Source organism: Stenella coeruleoalba (genome assembly GCF_951394435.1).
Source record: "Stenella coeruleoalba genome assembly, chromosome: 16".
NCBI lineage: Eukaryota > Metazoa > Chordata > Mammalia > Artiodactyla > Delphinidae > Stenella > Stenella coeruleoalba.
The window spans coordinates 29,671,302-29,693,604 of NC_137162.1; the positions used below are offsets into that span (position 1 = coordinate 29,671,302).

General features: G+C 38.8%; 1 protein-coding gene across 7 annotated transcripts in view; it reads right to left on the reverse strand.

The window, feature by feature from the left end:
• Positions 1 to 20,207, reverse strand: part of R3HCC1L (R3H domain and coiled-coil containing 1 like) — an 86,925-nt gene extending 66,718 nt beyond the window's left edge. For 5 of the 7 annotated variants that reach the window (XR_013824242.1, XM_079899898.1, XM_079899899.1 and 2 more), the window contains exons 1-2: positions 20,120 to 20,207; positions 812 to 920 (exon numbers count right to left, since the gene is read on the reverse strand). The gene's annotated coding sequence lies outside the window, so the exon portion shown is untranslated. Of the gene's footprint in view, positions 1 to 811; positions 921 to 19,797; positions 20,088 to 20,119 lie in introns of those variants that run through there. The other 2 variants (XM_079899895.1, XM_079899897.1) reach the window with 2 other exon arrangements.
• Between the last annotated feature and the right edge of the window lie 2,096 nt (positions 20,208 to 22,303).

A 22,303-nucleotide genomic window follows, 5' to 3' on the forward strand; every position in this document is an offset into this window, starting at 1 on the left:
GTCGTTTCACTATAGTTTCCATCCAATTCTTTGCCATGTGCTTCAGCAGCACACAAGTACAGTCATCTTCTGACAGTTGCTGTGCCTGACCCTCTGAAAAATCCTTCATCCTATATATCAGCTTCCCGGTTGCCACTGGCTACACATGAGAGTCAGAAGCTGGAACAGACTGAAAAGATCATCAGAGGATGTGGGGAAGAAAAACCTCTCGCAAAACAGCAGGTCATATCAACTTAAGTCTTCTTAGATAAAAGGAATTAATTAAAAATAAACACCTATAGAGTAATATTTTAAAAATTAAAATCAGTTTTACTAGTTATCTAATTAGTTTTCATTTCTAAGTTCTTTGATAGCATTACTCATTCTGCTTTATTATGCTGTACTGAGGATTTAATTGCCCATCTAGTCTTCCCGAATCAGTTCATCAAACCTCTACAATAAAACTGCATCTTTGCTGCTCCCTAACTGAACTACAGGGAAGCTAGAGCTGGACAGGAAGGATGTTAATTCTCAGTTCTTACAGTAGAAAGAGACTGAAAAGAGCAAAGATAGTAATTCAACTTTGAGAAATAATTCCAATATTTAACCAGCCCCTGTTCTCTCTACAACAAAACCAAAATTTAAGAAAGACAGTAAATAGAAGCAAGAAAATCTTCAAAAGACCCCGAACGCCTTTCAGGATATTGCCACTTTCAAACTTGTTTTACATGAGAGTTACAAAATAAAATGACACTTAAAAAACAAAATATAAGCAAACAGAGTAAATAAACAATATTTCTAAAATATACATAAGTATAGTTAACTGACTTACCAAATAAGTGACATTTATTTTTTGAATAATAAAACTCTAGAACGTGCAGATAGACCGTGTCTGAGGCAAATGGTACAAAAAGTTCCCTTCTGACAGATAGCAGCCTCACCTGGAAAATAACAGTAATAAAAATTATTTTTATAAAAATATGCAGTTATCACTTCTTTGACACCTGTCTGTGCATTTAACTTTCATGATCTCATTTCATGAATACTAACAGTTTAACACAATGATTTACCATAGAAAGTGCATTGAAAATAAACACACAATTTTTAGAAGCTCAACAACAAAACAGAATAAGGAAATGTCATCTTCTCTCATTCTCAGTCCTCTGAGAACTAGTCTGAGGGGGACAAAACATCTAACTGCCATCAAAAAAAGAGAGAGAGAGATAAGAAAATAATACAAATGATCAAAACACAAAAAGATGTTCAACTTCTAGTCATTACTATAGTTCTAACTTTTAGGATGGCACATGGTGGATGTTCAATAAGAATATGCTGAGTGGGGCTTCCCTGGTGGCGCAGTGGTTGAGAGTCCGCCTGCCGATGCAGGGGACACGGGTTCGTGCCCCGGTCCGGGAAGATCCCACATGCCGTGGAGCGGCTGGGCCCGTGAGCCGTGGCCGCTGAGCCTGCGCGTCCGGAGCCTGTGCTCCGCAACAGGAGAGGTCACAACAGTGAGAGGCACACATACCGCAAAAAAAACAAAACAAAACAAAAAAAACAAACAATATTTTGAGTGGATGGCTGGATGGATGAATAAAAAATAAAACTTATCAGTTAGCAAAGAAAAAATAAATCACATCAGTTAGCAAAGAAATCCAAAATAAATATATTATTTTACCCATCAAACTGGTAAAGATGAAAAAAAGAGCAATAAGGTCCTGTTTTGGTAAGTACAGACTAAACAGGACTCCACACTGTTCATGGAGGTACACATTTTATTAATGTAGAAAGCATTTTAACAATATTTCAAAATCTTTTATATATCAAAGGACCTTTGGACCAGGCAATTCTCCTTCAAAGAATGTGTCATAAGGAAATAACTGGATTTCTACAGGATACTTATTCCACAACTATTTATAATAGTGAAAAATTATAAATAACTTTAATGTCCATCTATATGGGCCAGGTTAAATTATGGTACATTTATACTATGGAAAACAATACAGACATTAAAAAGAATAACGTGGGGCTTCCCTGGTGGCGCAATGGTTAAGAATCCGCCTGCCAATGCAGGAGACACGGATTCAAGCCCTGGTCCGGGAAGATCTCACATGCCGCTGAACAACTAAGCCCGTGTGCCACAACTATTGAAACCCGTGCGCCTAGAGCCTGTGCTCCCAACAAGAGAAGCCACCACAATGAGAAGCCTGCACACCACAACGAAGAGTAGCCCCCACTCGCCGCAACCAGAGAAAAGCCCGCGTGCAGCAACAAAGACCCAACACAGCCAAAAATAAAATAAGTAAAATAAATTTATTTAAAATAAAAGAATAATGTAGTTCTACAAATATTGGCATAAAAATCTACAAACCATATTAATAAGTTTTTAAGAAATGGAGAATTTGACAAGAAGTGTTCAAAAACAATATAAAGAAAACTTTAAAACATTCCTGAAAGACAAAAAGTAGATTTGAACAAATGGAAAGATATTCCTCATTCTTGGATGGAAAACTCAACATCATAAAGATGTCAGTTCTTCCTAAATTAATTTATAAATGTAATGTAATCCCAATAAAAATCTCAATATGAGCAAGCTTTTTTACAGAGACAGACAGCTGATACTAAAATTCAACAGAAAAATAAACTTGTAAGAATAGCCAATAAAACATAAAAAATTTTAAAGCTGGCCCTTGATATACTATCAAGCCTCTATAATTAAAAGTGTGATAATGATGCAGGAATAAACAAACTGGTATAAAAGAACAGAAGTCCAGAAATAAACTCAATGGAAACTTAATATAGGATAAAGGTGGCATTTCAAGATATTGGGCAAGATTGTACTTTTTAAAGAAAATATGTTGAAACAAGTAATTAGCATCTAGAAAAAGATTAGTAACTCATACATTATGCATTAGAATAATTCCAAATGAATCAGGGATCCAAATGTAACAACTAAAACCATACAAGTACTAGAAGAAAACGTGTGTGAATTCCTCTTTACCCTGGGTAAAGGGAAAGGTTTTCTAATTATAACCCAAAATTCAGATGCAACAAAAGACTGAAAAATTGGACCACATAAAAGCTCAAACACATGCACAGATGCACAGACACACAGACACAGACACACACACACAGTAAAAGACAACTGACAAACTGGGAGAAAAATATGTGCAACATATATCACTATAAACAGCTAATATACCTAATATATATATATTTATTTATATATATATATATTTTTAAAGACACTTAAAAATTGAGGGAGAAAACGTCAAAAACCTGATAGAAAAATGAATTTAAAAATACAAGACAATTCACACAAAAAGATATTAAAATGGCCTTTATATATTCTATGAAAAGATCATTAACTACTACTAAGTGAATATTAAAACTGTATCGAGATACTATCTCGAACTATAAACAGGTTAGCAAAAATTTAAAAGCATACCAACATACTCTGACGATGAGGCTGTGGGAAAACTCATGCACTGCTGGTGGGAATTCAAATTCGTACAACCCCTACAGAAAGGGATTTAGCAATACTTAAGAAAACTATATTTGCTTTTAAACTTTTGACCCAACTCTCCTATTTTAGGGATTTACCCAAACATACATTTCCAATGTACAAAAATATATATAAACAAGGTTAGTACTGCAGCAATGTTTATAAATTCAAAATACTGGAAACGGCCATAGAGAATGGTTAACATCCTCACAATAGAGTACTATGCAACCCTAAGAGGGAGGAAAAGACAAAGGGAGGGAGGGAGGGAGGGCAAGCTCTACAAATTGATATGGAATGGATACCAAAATATATTTAAGTGAAACGTTAAATTAAAAAAGCAAAGTACAAAAGACTATCCATAGTATGCTAAATTTTGTGTAAAAAGTTAAGAAATAAGAAAATAAACGTGTATCTCCTCATTCCTGGGGGAAAAACACACAAGAAGGATAATTCAGAGAAAGATAAGATTGGTTACCTATAGAGGATGGGTGGAAACAGGGTGAAAAGGAAGAAGAAATGGGTGACAATGCTTTGAGTATATATATACATATATTTTAATACAATTCTGACTTTTGGAACCATATTAATGTTTCACATGCTCAAAAATAAATAAGATCAATTAGGATGGGGAGAAAAACTTAGAATACAATAGAAATGAACTGTATTTCAAATAACTAACATAACCACGTTATAGGAAGAATGTTGGGGAGAGAAAACTAATCCAAGTAACTTCTGAACATGGTTTCTTGCTCAGTGATGTCCAACAGTGAGACAATGGATGCCACATATGAAATTTAATATTTTCTAGTAGCCACATTAAAATAAAAATAGGTAAAATTAATTTTATAAATTTATTTTACCTAACATATCTAAAATATTTCAACATATAACCACCATATTATTTAAATATTAATGAGGTATTTCACATTTCTTATTTCATACTAACTTTACAAACTGTGTATAGTTCACACTCACAACACATCTCAATTCATGTGGTTAGTGGCTACTTTATTGGCCAGTGGAGATTTAGACTATATGCCCATAGGGTACAGGAAAAAACTATAAACAAATATTGAACTCTACTTACTAGGTGTCTTTTAAGTAGTGGTATGAGCTAGCAATTCTTAAACTATTTTCTGGTATTCCAGGATTAGGCCAATAAGTAAAAACATGAATAATGGGGGCAGGTTTCTCACTTTTGGAACAGGGAGTTATAAATACAGAATGAATAAACCCTGTAGTGTTGGAATGGAATCAGAGGTATCAATATAAACTCATTGCTTTCAGTAGACAGATGAAGATGTATATGAGCGTGAGTGGACACACACACATATCACATATTTCTATTTCCTAGATGTCTACTGAAAGGGCCTAAAGGCAATGATACTGACACCCAGCAGCACTGTCAATGGACATCTAGAGTCCAGTACCTGGCTTATAGAGCCATTCTCTACTAAAACAAACCAGAGCTCTTTGAGGAAATAACTTATTGCAGGACTCAGGCTGGAAGAGTGCAAGATAAGCCTAGAACATCTTGTAGTAAAAAGTGAGGAAGTGCTCCAAGAATGACAAGGGCAAGGCAAAAGGAGACAGGAATCAGCCTGAATGGGGCTCCCACTGGCCAAATCAGGAACAGCGTCAAAATAAATAATGAAATAAAGTATTATAAATAAGTGTATTAGACATGATGGAATTAGAAAATCGCCATTTAGGAACCATCATGAAAATGATTCAGGCAGAAATCACCAATGGATACTAAAGTTAGTGAGTAAAAGTTCAAGGAGTAACAGGATATTTATAAAATCTCAAAGTATTTTTGCAAAGATGCCTCAAAATTACAAACAAAATGTCAATGCACTTAATCCCACTGAACTGTATACTTAAAACTGGTTAAAGTGATAGTTTCTGGCCTTACATTTCGGTCTTTAATCCATTTTGAGCTTATTTTTGTGTATGGTGTTAGGGAGTGTTCTAATCTCATACTTTTACAGGTACCTGTCCAGTTTTCCCAGCACCACTTATTGAAGAGGCTGTCTTTTCTCCACTGTATATTCTTGCCTCCTTTATCAAAAATAAGGTGACCATATGTGCGTGGGTTTGTCTCTGGGCTTTCTATCCTGTTCCATTGATCTATATTTCTGTTTTTGTGCCAGTACCAAACTCTTAGAGGAAAACATAGGCAGACACTCTAGGACATAAATCACAGCAAGCTCCTTTTTGACCCACCTCCTAGAGAAAGGGAAATAAAAACAAAAATAAACAAATGGGACCTAATGAAACTTAAAAGCTTTTGCACAGCAAAGGAAACCATAAACGAGACCAAAAGACAACCCTCAGAATGGGAGAAAATATTTGCAAATGAAGCAAATGACAAAGGATTAATCTCCAAAATTTACAAGCAGCTCATGCAGCTCAATATCAAAAAAACAAACAACCCAATCCAAAAATGGGCTGAAGACCTAAATAGACATTTCTCCAAAGAAGATATACAGATTGCCAACAAACACATGAAAGAACGCTCAACATCATTAATCATTATAGAAATGCAAGTCAAAACTACAATGAGATATCATCTCACACCGGTCAGAATGGCCATCATCAAAAAATCTAGAAACAATAAATGCTGGAGAGGGTGTGGAGAAAATGGAACACTCTTGTACTGTTGGTGGGAATGTAAATTGATACAGCCACTATGGAGAACAGTATGGAGGTTCCTTAAAAAACTACAAATAGAACTACCATATGACCCAGCAATCCCACTACTGGGCATATACCCAGAGAAAACCATAATTCAAAAAGAGTCATGTACCAAAATGTTCATTGCAGCTCTATTTACAATAGCCAGGAGACGGAAGCAACCTAAGTGTCTATCGACAGATGAATGGATAAAGAAGATGTGGCACATATATACAATGGAATATTACTCAGCCATAAAAAGAAACGAAATTGAGTTATTTGTAGAGAGGTAGATGGACCTAAAGTCAGTCATACATAGTGAAGTAAGTCAGAAAGAGAAAAACAAATACCGTATGCTAACACATATATATGGGATCTAAGAAAAAAAAAAAAGGTCATGAAGAATCTAGGGGTAAGATGGAAATGGAGACGCAGACCTACTAGAGAATGGACTTGAGGATGTGGGGAGGGGGAAGGGTAAGCTGTGACAAAGTGAGAGAGTGGCATGGACATATATACACTACCAAACGTAGAATAGATGGCTAGTGGGAAGCAGCCGCATAGCACAGGGAGATCAGCTCGGTGCTTTGTGACCACCTAGAGGGGTGGGATAGGGAGGGTGGGAGGGAGGGAGACGTAAGAGGGAAGAGATGTGGGAACGTGTGTATATGTATAACTGATTCACTTTGTTATAAAGCAGAAACTAACACACCATTGTAAAGCAATTATACTCCAATAAAGATGTTAAAAAAATAATAAATTAAAAAAATGTTAAAGTGATAAAATTTTGTTATGTATATTTTACCACCAAGAAAAATTATAAAAGGAAAAATAGTGGAAAACCTGGCAGATACTACCTTAATGAAGTGATCCAAGATCACATTACTAATATTTCAACATCCTGTGCCTCCTGACATGATGCCCTGAGGAGCATAACATTACTCCTGTGGTACTCGTGCCAGAAATGAGAAAACAGCAGATATACCCAAATTACAAGCATTTTACAAATTAACTGGCCTGTACTCTTCAAAAATGTCAATCTCATGCAAAAACAAAGACTGAGGAAATGTTCCAGATTAAAGGAAACTAAAGAGACATGACAACTGAATACACTTCATGAGCCAGAATTTCCTTCTGCTATAAAACAGTACATTATTGGGACAATGAGTGAAATGTGAAAAAGTCTGTGGACTTCATAATAATATTAAATCAATGTTAATTTCCTGATTTGACAACTGTACTGTGCATTCATACAAGAATGTCCTTGTTTTTAGAAAATGCACTCTGAAGTATTTAAGTATACAGGGGAATAGATCTGTACCTTACTCTCAAACAGTTCAAGAAACAAATATTGCAGGTTGGGGGGAAGAGACAGAGAAAGGAAATACAGTAAAGTGGCAACATTTGGGGTATCTGGGTAAATTTTTTGTTCATTCTTGTAATTTTCTGTAGTGTGAAATAATGTCAACATGAATTAAACAGAAGAAAGATGTTAGCACAGTACCTGGCACATAAATCAAATACATAAATCAAAACAAAGAAAGACACGGGATATGGAAAACAGGATATCCAACACAAGAGAGAAGTGAAGGAATATTGGTGAATGGGAATTCCAGGATGCTAACTGTGAACTAGAAGTAGAATGCAACCATTTCAGATTAAAGCTTTGGGACAGAGACAGGCATGTTGAAGGCAGTCATCCCCAGGCTCTCCGCCATAGTACCATCTTTTTAATACAACACAACTACTAGAGGATGTGCTCCACTCAAGCAAGAGGGTAAATGAAGAATGAAGAAGATAAGAGTTCCAACAATATTGGGAATCATATCCAAAACAGAGAAAAGTCTAAGGATGACAACAAAGGAAAATCATCCCAGGAAAAGAGCTGTGCAGCAGGCCCAAAGAGTAGGCTCAGACAGGAGGACAAAGAAAGTCTCCAGAAGAGAAATTTCCAAGAATTTTTTTAAAAAAGAAAGAAAATTTGAAATGACAGATTACTGTTACTGACCTTGTGGAAAACTGCACTTAGAGGCCACTATTTAAGACACTATAAGCAAATAAAATTTGCACAGACATAATGTAAACACAACATTAACTATTTGATTTAACCAAATATTGTAACAGAAACTGCGAGGCCAGGGGAGGAGTAGCAGTGGTGATTGTGGTTTAAGAACAATAAAACTGGGCTTCCCTGGTGGCACAGTGATTAAGAATCCGCCTGCCAAGGCAGGGGACACGGGCTCGAGCCCTGGTCTGGGAAGAACCCACATGTCACGGAGCACCTAAGCCCGTGCGTCACAACTACTGTATCTGCGCTCTAGAGCCCGTGAGCCACAACTACTGAGCCTGCGTGCCACAACTACTGAAGCCCGCATGCCTAGAGCCCGTGCTCCGCAACAAGAGAAGTCACTGCACCGCAACGAAGAGTAACCCCCGCTCGCAGCAACGAAGACCCAATGCAGCCATAAATAAATAAATAAATAAATTTATAAGAACAATAAAACTTTATCATAACAGAAACACAACATATAATGAATAAATTGGTGAATCAAAAGACAGCATTACACACATATTATTTTAAAACACGGAGATTTGTAAATGCCAGAAGGAACAGCTTAAGGAATTGAAAGTGTTTACCTTTAGGGAGAGGACTAGAGAGAGTGGGCAGGAATGACACGGTAACTATTCACTATATTTTGTTACAAACCCTTTTTAAACTATATCTATTTTAAACTATATGTCTGTTGACAAAATATAAATAGCAACATATGAATTTCTTATCTTAAATATATTGTTCATCGTTCAAAAATATATAAATAAAACATTTTCAATTGAAAGGGACAAAAATCCTAGGGAAAACATAGTCCCCTTTTTGTTAGAAGACCTTCATATTTCCAACACTAAAAGAACATAAACATACAAAATATGGAAGCTTTAAAAATAAAAAAAAAAACTCTAAAGCAAATAATTACCAATTTAGTGGATAGAGAATTCAGTCATGGTAATACTAGGAAGATTGTAGGTCCGACCTTACTTACAAATTGATTAATGATCAGGACAGTGCAAATAACACATTTAATTAAATATGCTCATTTATCTATTTTGGGAAGTATTAACAGCAGTGAGAGAGAGTGGTAATATAAAAGGACAGAGACAGATTAAAAACAGTGGCCCAAAACAACCAAATTGGAGAGTGGATAGAAGGCTAGGTAAATTAGAAGCTGAAAACAACTAAAGAAAGATATCAGAGGCTTAATTATCATCAATTTTACTGCATGCTGCTGCCATATGAAGAAATTCTGGCAAACACTAATGTTAAGCGAGACGATATATACATTATATATATAATATATATGTCTATGTCACACGTATATATACATACCCATAATCTTTTTCGTTATAAGAGACTGATAATCCTAATGAAGTAAGGATTCATGAAGGGATTATACCCTAAAAATAAAGTACTGTTGATGCAATTTGATAAGAGTAGTTTCATACTCATAGTTTCGCCAAGTACTGAAACTCTTATCAAGGATTACCAATAATGAATTAAACTATCCTAAAGACAATTAACTCTGTTATCTACCTGATAGTCCTCATCTAGCTACCCTTGGATTATCCTTATTGTTCCTGTTTTTTCTTCCCAGGCACTGACCATTCAAAATAGTTTACATTTCCCAACCTCTCCTGCAGGAAGATGTGGCTATGTGACCAATGGAATATGAGCAAAAGTGGTATATATAACTTTTAGGAAGTATCCTTAAAGGGAGGGAGATATGTTCTTATCTTCCTCCTTTCTGTTGGTTCGAACGTGGATGAAAAGGCTGGAACTCCAATAGCCATCTTAGACCATCAAGTGAATCCATGCACAGTGGAGCAACAACATGACACCATGATAAACCACAACAGTCCTAGACTACTTCTGGAATTCATGACATCGAGAGAAATGAAATCTATCATGCTTAAGTCTCTGTTATTTGGTTGCAAACAAATCTAATCCTAATTAATATAACTTCTATACTAATGTACACTCCTTGTTTTCTTTTGTTCTCTAAACAATCTTCCACTGCCCTTCTGCCGGCTCATTTTCTGCCTCCCACTCCGTTACTATGAATATTCCCCAATATTCCATCCTTGGTCTTTTCTGCTCTCCTCCCACTAAGTTCTAGGTCAAACATTCTATAAAACTTCATCACTATATGTCTGATCATTTATTTGAGGTCTACTTTTATCTCCAGCTGTCTATCATTCCATTTGTACAAGACATAATTAAACAGGAACACAAGTGATTTTTAAAACAAAAAAGATAAATAGCCAAAGTGGTGGTGGTAGCAGTAGTGGTAGTTGTTGTGATGGTAATAAACAGCTAATATTTACTGAGCTTTTAATATTTGCCAGGCATTGTTCTAAGAGCCAACCCTCACAATAATCCTATGAAGTAGGGCATATTATCACCATCCTCATCATAAAAATGAGGAAACTTGAGACCCAGACAAGTTAAGTAACTTACTCAATACACAGAACTAATGTACTAAAGAGATCATTCAAATCTAGGCTTCCAGAACCCACCCTCTTAACCAGCATGCACTACCACCTTTTCTAAGGATGCTGTCACAGCTTTTTAAGGTTGTCCTCAGCAACGATGATAGTTATTTAAATATTCACCATGGTAATAAATTTCATGTCTCTGCAGATTAACTTTTAGGAACCGTCAAATATCACTTAGAAATAAAAATGGTAGATAAGATGAGTGATCAAGCAAGATAATACTCTTGGGCACAAAAGATATGACCATAAAGTAATGAGACTGGTTTTCTTATATGGTTCTATTGGTTCTGAAAGCAGTTCCAAAAGACAAATTCCAAAGAATATTTATTTGCTAAAATAAATGCATGGTCTTAAAAATGGATTACTTTCAAAGGGACAGCATTCATTTATATTATTAAGTTCTTTATTTTTAAAGCACCAGATTTTTTCAACTGCCACTCAAATTATCCAATACCTAAAACTTGTATTAGCAGTTGAACTCATTATCTTTCTCCCTAGACCTATCTGAGATCCTTTCTCAGATAATGTCATTATCAAGACACCACAATAGGGACTTCCCTGGTGGTCCAGTGGTTGGGACTTCACCTTCCAATGCAGGGGGGGTGCACATTCAATCCCTGGTCAGGGAGCTAGGATCCCGCATGCCTCGAGGCCAAGAAACCAAACATTAAAAACCAGAAGCGAATTCAATAAAGACTTTAAAAATGGTCCACATCAAAACAGATCTTAAAAAAAAAGACACCTGGGGCTTCCCTGGTGGCGCAGTGGTTGAGAGTCCGCCTGCCGATGCAGGGGAAACGGGTTCGTGCCCCGGTCTGGGAGGATCCCACATGCCGCAGAGCGGCTAGGCCCATGAGCCATGGCCGCTGAGCCTGCGCGTCCGGAGCCTGTGCTCCGCAACGGGAGAGGCCACAACAGTGAGAGGCCCGCATAACGCAAAAAAAAAAAAAAAAAAAAAAAAAAGACTTCATGTCCATAACATCTTTATCTACTGGTAATTTTGGGGCTTCCCTGGTGGTGCGGTGGTAGGGAGTCCGCCTGCCAATTCAGGGTACACAGGTTCGTGCCCCGGTCCGGGAGGATCCCACATGCTGCAGAGCGGCTGGGCCCATGACCCATGGCCGCTGAGACTGCGCGTCCGGAGCCTGTGCTCTGCAACAGGAGAGGCCACAACCGTGAGAGGCCCGCATAACGCAAAAAAAAAAAAAAAAGACACCACGATACACTTGATTTGTCAGGCTCAAAACTTTGAGGTATTCCGACTCTTTCAGCTTTTCTAACCCCATTCTTACTGCTCTTCCTTCACAAGAGCTATCATGTTTTCTATTTCCATATTATTCCATGATTGTCCTATTGAGATACCCTACAGCCACTCCCTGCTTGACGTTATCCCACAAAGCTACCAGGACAACCTTTCTCAAATACTGTTTTCATCATATGACTTTCAACAAAAATACCATCATCTATAGGATCAAATCTAAGTTCTTCAGCCTAGCCTTCAAAGCTTCCCATTAATTCTTCACTACCCCCACAGACATGTAAGCCTGACAAATCACATCTCTTTACTACTCATCATCATCAGTAAAATCAAACCTTCCATTTGTGCAATATTTTTAAAATACCCTTTTTGTCTCATTCAGTTCACATATATTGTACTTTTTGGCTTCTAACGTCTCATCACCCTATGTGGAATTTTCTTCTGTCCTCTCAAGTCAATTTGTCATTCTATCACTTCCTTCAAGATCCTCCTCTTGCTTGAAGCCCTAATAACCTCAAATAGATACTGCTATATTTTGCATTCCTCAACATACAGTTCATCTAGTAGAATGGGAAGAATTGCAAAGATTGACCGGACTATGTAACAAAATTGAGAGCCCAGAAATAAACCCACACTTATACGGTCAATTACTCTATGACACTGGAGGCAAGAATACACAGTGGGGAAAATATAGTCTCTTTAATAAACGATGTTGGGAAAACTGGACACCAACATGCAAAAGAATATAACTTGACCTCTTTCTTACACCAAATACAAAAATAAACTCAAAATGGATTAAAGTCTTAAATGTAAGACCTGAACCATAAAACTGCTAGAAGAAAACACAGGCAGCATGCTCTCTGCCATCAGTCTTAGCAATATTTTTTTGGATCTGTTTCCTTGCGCAAGGACAACAAAACCAAAAATAAACAAATGGGACTACATCAAACTCAAAAGCTTTTGCAAAGCTTTTGCAAAGCATCAGCAAAATGAAAAGACAACCTACTGAATGGGAGAAGATATTTGCAAATGATATGTTCGATAAGGAGTTAATATCTAAAATATATGAAAAACTCGTACAACTCAATGTCAAAAATTTCACAGCCACCATGCTGTGAAGAAGCCCAATTAAGTCTATGTGGAGAGACCATATGTAAGTGTTCCAGGGGACAGTCAACTTCAATCATGAGGCTCATGAGTGGAGAAGGCTCCAGATTCTAGTTTCCAGCCACAAAATTACCACCAGCTTTCAAGCCTTTCTAGCTAAGGTTCAAGCCATCTCCACACTGCCCTGTCTGAATTCTGGCAGAATCCATAGCATAATAAAAGGCTGTTTTATTGATACATCACTAAATTTCAGAGTAGCTTGCTACATAACGAAAGCTGACCGGAAAAAGCACCCCTTTCCTAGTTCAGTAACTTCATATTAAACACACACACACACACACACACACACACACAGCCTAAAATCAAGCTTTTCTCAACATTAAGGAAGATCCAGTCTGCCGATGAGAAATTGGACAGAACTATTTAAATAGGAAAGTTTCTAATTAGAGAACTTAACAATTCATCTCAAATATATTGAGTACTTACTATATGTAAGACACTTCGTTAGTCTAAAACACAAATATGAATAACAGATAGCCTAGTTATTAATCTAACCTAGGGAGGTAGGAAATAAAAATAGGTATACAAATACTATAGTTTATGGAAGTACCTAAGTGCCAAAATAGGAATATAAAGTTAACTCCACCACAAACAGTTAATTTAAAAATGATTTGGGGGACTTCCCTGGTGGCACAGTGGTTAAGAATCCACCTGCCAATGCAGGGAACACGGGTTCGAGCCCTGGTCCGGGAAGATCCCACATGCCACGGAGCAACTAAGCCTGTGTGCCACAACTACTGAGCCCGCGTGCCACGACTACTGAGGCCCATGCGCCTAGAGCCCGTGCTCTGCAACGAGAAGCCACCACAATGAGAAGCCCGCAATGAAGAGTAGCCCCTGCTCGCCACAACTAGAGAAAGCCCACATGCAGCAATGAAGACCCAACGAAGCCAAAAATTAATTAATTAATTAATTAATTTTTAAAAAATGATTTTGGACTTATAAACAGCTTTTTGGTTCTGTTAGGAAAGAAGAAGAGCTTTAATAAATACCTAAAAAAAAAAAGACTGTAAGTAAACATGAAAAATGCAGGCCTCATTGTGTGTTGCTTAGATTGCGAGATTATGAGTTTTGTTGTTCTTTAAATTTTTCTGTATCTCCCAAGTTTTCTACAGTAAGCATATATTAGATATTTTTAAGAAGAAATATTTCTAAAAAAGAAAATAACCATTTTATTTCATTTTTTAAAATGTGTTTAAACTATACTATGAAGGGGTCAAGTAAGTAGTCAACAAGCCTGTAACAAAAGTTGGCTTGGTGTTTATATGTTTAATATGCAAAATAAAGTTAGTGTTTAAGGGAAAATTTTAGTGTAATAAAAACTGCATAAACATGTTTCTTGATTTACTATTAATATCTGCATTTCTTCCCTTTCCTGGCTAATTACAAATGTCTACAAGATCTCCCCAAATAACAGACAAAAACTAACTCAATAAGCTCCCATCTCTTGGTCATGCCCTCCTGGTTGTTCCCCCTCACAGTCTCTCTTTCTCCAGCTCCCTCCCTGCATCCACCTGTCATTTCTAAGTCAGCCCTTCTCTCTACATCTCTGATTACCCTTCTTTCTAACTCTAAATGCCTCAGTCTGACTGTCCCTCTGTGTTTCCAATGTCCCCTCTCTATCTCTGACTGACCCTAACTCTCTGCCTTTGGTGTGTGTGTATTCCTCTTTCTATCTCTCCCTAAGTGACCCACCCCAGTGTGTGTGTTTTCCCCTCTCAGACTCTGCCTTTCTATAAGTCTCTCCCCTATAGTTACCCAATTTCCAAGAAATTCTTGTTAACTTTTCCCTCTAATCTTTATAAATAAGCAGGCTTGATATTATTAACTCTATTTTACAGATGATAAAGAAAAACAAACAGGATTATTGGTATAAATTTGAGAGATGAAGATTTAAATCCAAGTGCTTCCCTTCTTTCTTTAATACTCTTCTGGTATTCCATGGCAAAGAACTTGAAACAGCCCAGATGCAAGCCAGTATTAACACTACACATATTTTTTCCTTAGAGGCAAACCTGATATTAAGGAGCACCACACACCATTTGCCCATATTTTTGCCTCTGCACCAGGTTAAACAGTCATGAACTGTCAGCCACTTGCCCATTCCAGAAATCCATTATCATATGCACAGGTTAACCCGTGTTATTTGGGAACCTCAGAATACTAGACACCAGAATCTGCTGTTTCCAACAGTGCTTCTCTGCTTGTCTGTTTTTATCCCTAGTCCAAAACCAGCCATGTTTGACTTAAAAAAAAAAAAAGAGATACAAGAGGGACAATAGATAGTAATGAAACTGAAGAGCAAACTGGAAGAATGAAAAACTAGACAGAAGGCTAGCATGAGATCGTGAAAAATACACACCACAAACTGGGAGAAACTGGTCCATGTTTTTACTGAGAGGAGAAAATCCTCTTCAAATGCAGGCTTACCTCTGCAAAGCAATACCCTATAACTTCTCTCCTATCTAAACCTCTGACAACTGGAATTTCTCTGTAATTCAATAAGCTCTTAGGAGTTACCAGGGCTTCATCCATCCTACTGGGCTCATTAACAGAAAACTCTAAATGTTTTTCCCCACTAGGTAAGAGCACATTTTCGGTGGGTGGCACAGTAGAAGTAGGGTTCTCTTTCAAGACATGAACAGCCTAGTTCCATTTCTTCTCACTTCTCCTGTGGGTGGGAAGCCTGCAACCAGTACACTTCAACAACTAAAAGAAACGTCTAAATTATAGTTCAGGTTAGTGATTGTCAAAGATCATCCTACAGGTCACCAGTTTTATACATAGTGTGACGGCTACTCTTGTATTATAGGTTTATAATTAAAAATATATACTTTTACTGCTGCCACTAGTTCATTTACTTCTACGATATCTAATGAGTGCACAGGTGCCAAATCAACAATATACCAGTCTTATCATTCATTCTGGTGAGATATTTTGTGAACACTGAGCTTATGGAGCTAATGAGGACAGGGTCACAGATTCAAAAATATTAGCCAATTAATTTTGCTGTTTTTCAGGGTTCAATGGTCACAGTCAACAAACTTAACCTTGACTAACAAAAAAATACAGTGATCATGTGAAGCATTTTGGGAATGAATATATATGTATCATCAAAATTCATGAGTATAAGAAAAAATATAATAATAAAATTAAATATAGTAATAATAATAATACGATCTTTCACTAAGCCTGAAAATGGGTCTACCTTCCAAAAACTCAAGTAAAAACCAATCAAGAACAAAAATGTTTAAAACATAAAGGAAAAAATAACACATTATTGCACACAAAGTAGATTTTAATGGAAATGACTCTCTACTGTCATAGTTTATACACAAGTCTGTAGTAAAAAAAAATAGTTATCTTGCTGATTCTTAACTATATGTCAGGATGAAACTGGCAAAGCAGAGCCAGGGAAAACCACATCAAGAAAGACAGTAAAGGAAACATTTGCATCTGCAGACATCTTGTAGTCAACACAGCATCTGAAGGAATGAAAAGTAAACATTTCAATTCTTAACTCTAAGACTTTGCTTTGACCAACACATCAGTTTTCTCTATTAGGCATTCCTCCTTGGTTTCTCTGAACTCTCACTCCTTACAGATACACACACACACCAGTGCCACCATCAGCACCTGTCACTAAGTGTTTCCACTTTCAAAAATGACGGTCACCAAATCTTCTGGACACTACCCCCTAGAATGAACTTTTACAGTCAAATACTCTGGCTTTAAAAAAAAGAAAGGTGGGGAGGATGGGGAACCAACAAAAAATGCTCTGTAAAACTCTGTCCTACATAAATCACAGAAAGATCTTTTTTGATCCACCTCCTAGAGTAATGGAAATAAAAACAAAAATAAACAAATGGGACCTAATGAAACTTATGCACAGCAAAGGAAACCATAAACAAGACAAAGACAACCCTCAGAATGGGAGAAGATATTTGCAAATGAAACAACTGACAAAGGATTAATCTCCAAAATATACAAGCAGCTCATGCAGCTCAATATCAAAAAAACAAACAACCCAATCCAAAAATGGGCAGAAGACCTAAATAGACATTTCTCCAAAGACACACAGGCTGCCAACAAACACATGAAAAGATGCTCAACACCATTAATCATTAGAGAAATGCAAATCAAAACCACAATGAGGTATCACCTCACACCAGTCAGAATGGCCAGCATCAAAAAATCTACCAACAATAAATGCTGGAGAGGGTGTGGAGAAAAGGGAACCCTCCTGCACTGTTGGTGGGAATGTAAATTGATACAGCCACTATGGAGTATGGAGGTTCCTTAAACAACTAAAAATAGAACTACCGTATGACCCAGCAATCCCACTACTGGGCATATACCCTGAGAAAACCATAATTCAAAAAGAGTCATGTACCAAAATGTTCACTGCAGCTCTATTTACAATAGCCAGGACATGGAAGCCACCTAAGTGCCCATCGACAGATGAATGGATAAAGAAGATGTGGCACATATATACAATGGAATATTACTCAGCCATAAAAAGAAACAAAACTGAGTTATTTGTAGTGAGGTGGATGGACCTAGAGTCTGTCATACAAAGTGAATAAGTCAGAAAGAGAAAAACAAATACCGTATGCTAACGCATATATATGGAATCTAAAAAAATGGTACTGATGAACCTAGGGGCAGGGCAGGAATAAAGACGCAGATGTAGAGAACGAACTTGAGGACAAGGTGGGGGTGGGAGCTAAGACGAAGTGAGAGAGTGACATGGACATACATACACTACCAAATGTAAAACAGATAGCTAGTGGGAAGCAGCCACATAGCACAGGGAGATCAGCTCGATGCTTTATGACCACCTAGAGGGGTGGGATAGGGAGGGTGGGAGGGAGGTTCAAGAGGGAGGGGATGTATGTATATGTATAGCTGATTCACTTTGTTGTACAGCAGAAACACAACACTGTAAAGCAATTATACTCCAATAAAGATGTAAAAAAAAAAAAAAACAACTCTGTCCTAGTAAATAGTCAATATCTAAGTCATAAACACAGATAATTGTTCTGCTACAAGCTCCAATGTACAGACAGAAAACTGCATTCTTATTATGGGTTATAAATGAAGCAGCAGTCCAACAGCACACCCCAACAACAAGAGCATTTTGGAAACCTCTAAAAGTAAAAAATAGCCTAATATAATCTTTAGATAAAATGCAATTGCTTAAAAAAAATTTAAAAACAACAACCCTGCAATCTGAGCACTTCTATTTACAGCTTTTTTTTTAAAGTTTATCAGTTAAGGATAACTATCCTCATTTTACAAACAACAACAAAAAAGAAATGGAATCTCAAGAAAATACTTTACCTAAAATTATCATCGTCATTTTTTACCATCATCATAGTCATCAATTACAACAGCAACAAAATAATGAGCACATACTCACTCCAACACTACTTTATATTCACATCTCGTTTAATCCTTATAGACAGACACCTTGTGAGGTAAATGCTATCATCTCCATTTTAGAAATTAGTAAGACAGGCTTAGAGAGGAGAAATAATTTGCCAAAAGTCATAAACTAGAAGTCACAGCACTGGGATTTGAACTCAAATTTGTTCAACTTTGTATATTCAACTAAGTCACTGTACTGCCATCCTCTTTGTTTTTAGAACCACATTCAGGTATTCTTCAACCAATGATTGCAGAATAAATACAAGATTACCTCATTACGATACCTCCAAACCCACAAAAAGTTGTTTGTAAAATCCTCTCTCTCTACAAGGGGAAAAATACCACAAAAAGCCACCTGCTTGGAGTCTCAGAGCTGAACAGCCAGAATAAAAACTAGACTGGAATATTGGCTGTTTAGATTCTGAATTCTAACTGTTAGGTAACACAGACTCCGAACACACATACCTAGGGAGGTGAAAATAACCCCAATAGTTCTTGTTTCAGCTAGTATACACAGGATAGTGGTACCGTATTAGAATCAGAGCTAGGTTTAGCACAAGCAGTATCTGAAAACGGGGAAGAGACAGCAGACCATCTAGAGACAGGCATCAGCTTAGCGCAAGTGAGGAACATTAAGCGCTCTCTGGGATACTCGTACCTGTGTAGCACTGAGGAAAGGACGGCTATAACAAAGCAAGAGGGGAGCGAGCGAAAGAGAGAGAGTGTGTGTGTGTGTAGACAGAAAGATAGTGAGCTTGCTGTATTTGAAACGTGCTTTCTCGCACATGTCACTTCTGCTGAACCCCATAACACCGGAAGGCAGGCAGGCCAAAGACGATTACCCCCATTTTTCGGACTGGGAAAACGAGGCTGCGGTAAATGTGCTACAAAGGACCACAGATCCAGCAAGTGACATACCCGAAACGCCTCCCAGCACATCAGATTCCAAATCCCGTGCTTCTTCCCTACTCAACCCTGAGAGGAGGCTTTACTGATAAAGAAAACTTTAAAAATCGGACCTGGAGTTTTCCGAGGGCGGCCCAAGAAAACCAGGAAGTACACCCTCTCTACTAGACCGCTCACTCCCAGCCGACAGCCCGGGGCTCCCTGGCAGTGCAGCAGACTCGCTCCAGAGAAATCGCCGGCAGCCCCGGGGTCGTCTCGGGCTGCCCCCGCCGTCCACAGCCCCGTACCCCTGGGGAGAGAAAGGGGTCGCCACGTCCCCGCTCAGTACCTGTTGAAACCAGGAAAGGAACGGCCCCTCCGCAGACAGTAACTGGGGAGAGGGCCCCAAGCGAGCACGCAGCCCTGGGAAGTAAAAAGGGCCTTGAGAGGGTCCCCAGCAACCCAGGGCCCGCTGGGGTCGAAGGACGGGAGCTTCCCAGTAACCTCCGCCCCAGGAGGGGGCCGGCCCCACGCCTCACTTGAGAAAAACACCGATAACAAACAAACGGGAAAGAAAGCTTGTGCCAAGTGTGGAGAGAGAAGTGGAAGCAACGAGCCCCAGCCTGGGGTGCGGCGAGAGGGAGGGACAAGGACGCGGAGAGGATCTTTACCGGCGGCACAGTCGCTCCCCGCATCCGCCGCCTCCTCAAAGTTCCAGCTCTTCCGCTCGCGCCGTCGGGGCGCGCGCCAGGCCTCGGCTCCGCCCCACCCCAGCGCCGCGGGGCCTTCTGGGGGCTGTAGTTTCCGCGAGGCCGGCCTCCGCGGGCCGCCTCCCGGTCACGTGGGAGGAGGAGGCAGTCAAAATGGCGCGAGAGGGCAGATGTTTGCGATCCTGTCTGCTCAACCCTTCCCCTACGTCTTAGCTGTAAACGGGCTCAAATCTCCTCACATACAGCTCGATCATACCATCCCTCCTCTTTCCACAGATAAGTTTCTTGAAAAAATTAGTCTAAACTCGCTGTCTCCGGTTCCTTCGTCCTCTATCCGGCAGCTTCTGCCCCCACAGAAAGTGGTCTTGTTGCCATCACTCATGTCATCTAACTTAAGATTTAGGCACCATTTGACGCTGTTGGACATTATCACTTATTTTCTGACACTATTCAGGTTTTCCTTCTTCCTCTCCGGTCATTCTTCTCAGTCTCCTTCAACAATTCTTTTTCTAACCTGCTTCTTAAATATTAGTGTTCACAAGAATTCTTGGAGAACACTAATATTTAAGTGTCCCTTCATGTCCCACAGGCATCTCAAATGTAGCAATTTCAAAGAGACTCTTCCCTCCTCCCTATTCACTAATATTCACTCCAACCTTCAACCTAGATTCCTCCCTCTGTCTCACTCCTTCATCCACTTATGTCCAAATGGGCACCAAATTGTGTAGATTCTATGTCCTGAGTATCTCTTGAATCTGCTCCCTCTTCACACCACTGCCAGAGATTTAAATCAGACCCGTCTCATTTCTTACCTGGTCACAGCGTGGGCTTCCTTACTGGTCCCAGCACTTCAGCACCTCTGAGTCCTCCCTACTGCCATCAGGCCTAGTTATGCAGCCAGCAAAAATTAATCATATCACACTTTTGGTTAAAGCATTTAAAGGATCCACTTGATTGGCTTTGGGAAGAGAAATGGAAGTGAACCTCCTAAGTGGTTTTTACAAAATATGGACACCAGCCCCACTACTTACTCTCCATCCTTACACATGTTGTGGTTCGGAGGTTCAGAGAAGAGAGATTTATAGCAGATCTTATTTCAGGGTAGGTGGATATCGGCATGTTTTAAACATTCCCCAGATGATTCAGTCATTCAGCAAGATGTATTTGGTTGATGCTATATACCAGGCTTTGTGCTGAGTACTGAGAAAATAATAGTGAACAAGGCAGTCCCTGCCCTTGTGGAGTTGATGGTCTCTTGGAAGAGATAGATATTAATCAAATGATCCCATACCAAAAAAATGAAACCAACAAAAACAAAACCCCACAATTACCAGCTGTGAATTATGCAGGAATTATTATGCAGGAAAAGTAATCAATTCCTTTCCCTTTCCCTCTGCCACCCACCCTATGGTGTGAATCAGCATATCGAACAAAGCCTGTCAGGAGCTAATCTCCTCCCACTGCCTCCTATATACTTCTAGATTTACCGAAATGCTGAACTGCATAAATTGTTCCTCTGTTTGGAAAACGCTTCCCTTTCTCCCTTGACTAACTTCTGTCTTACTCTGCTGCATTCGAAGCAAACCAGTAGGATACCAGGCTCATGGAAGGATTTTCTGAGGATTGGACTACGTCAGGTGATAACTCCCGGGCAAGCAGAGATGAGCTAGCTGAGTAGAGGAGCCAGGCACATTTGAACATGGGCTACTGGCAGCAGGGCTGTGTTAGCCGCTTTGGAGGCGAAGGGCCTGAGCCAACATACCCAACCTTCAAAACACAAATCAAGTGTCACCTCCTCCAGGAAGCCTTTGCTGAGCTCTCCCAGGATGAACTAATTGTTCTTTCCTGGGTTCTCATTGCACCCATGCTGACCTCTCTTTCAGTGATAGGCTAGAGCCAGCTCATTCCAGCTTTGAAAAGCTGTTTAATATTCAGGAATATTACAAGTCCGTTTTTAAACCATTGGTAACTTGAAATCAGCTGTGATGGGACTATTTACACCACCATGGAAATCAGCAAATGACAAATCAGGGGGGTTTTGTTTGTTTGCTTGCTTTTGAGCATCAGTTTACCAGCATATCACTGCCTGTGTCTCAAAATGCATCTCTACACTGTATTGTAGTGATTACTCCCATATGAGAGACA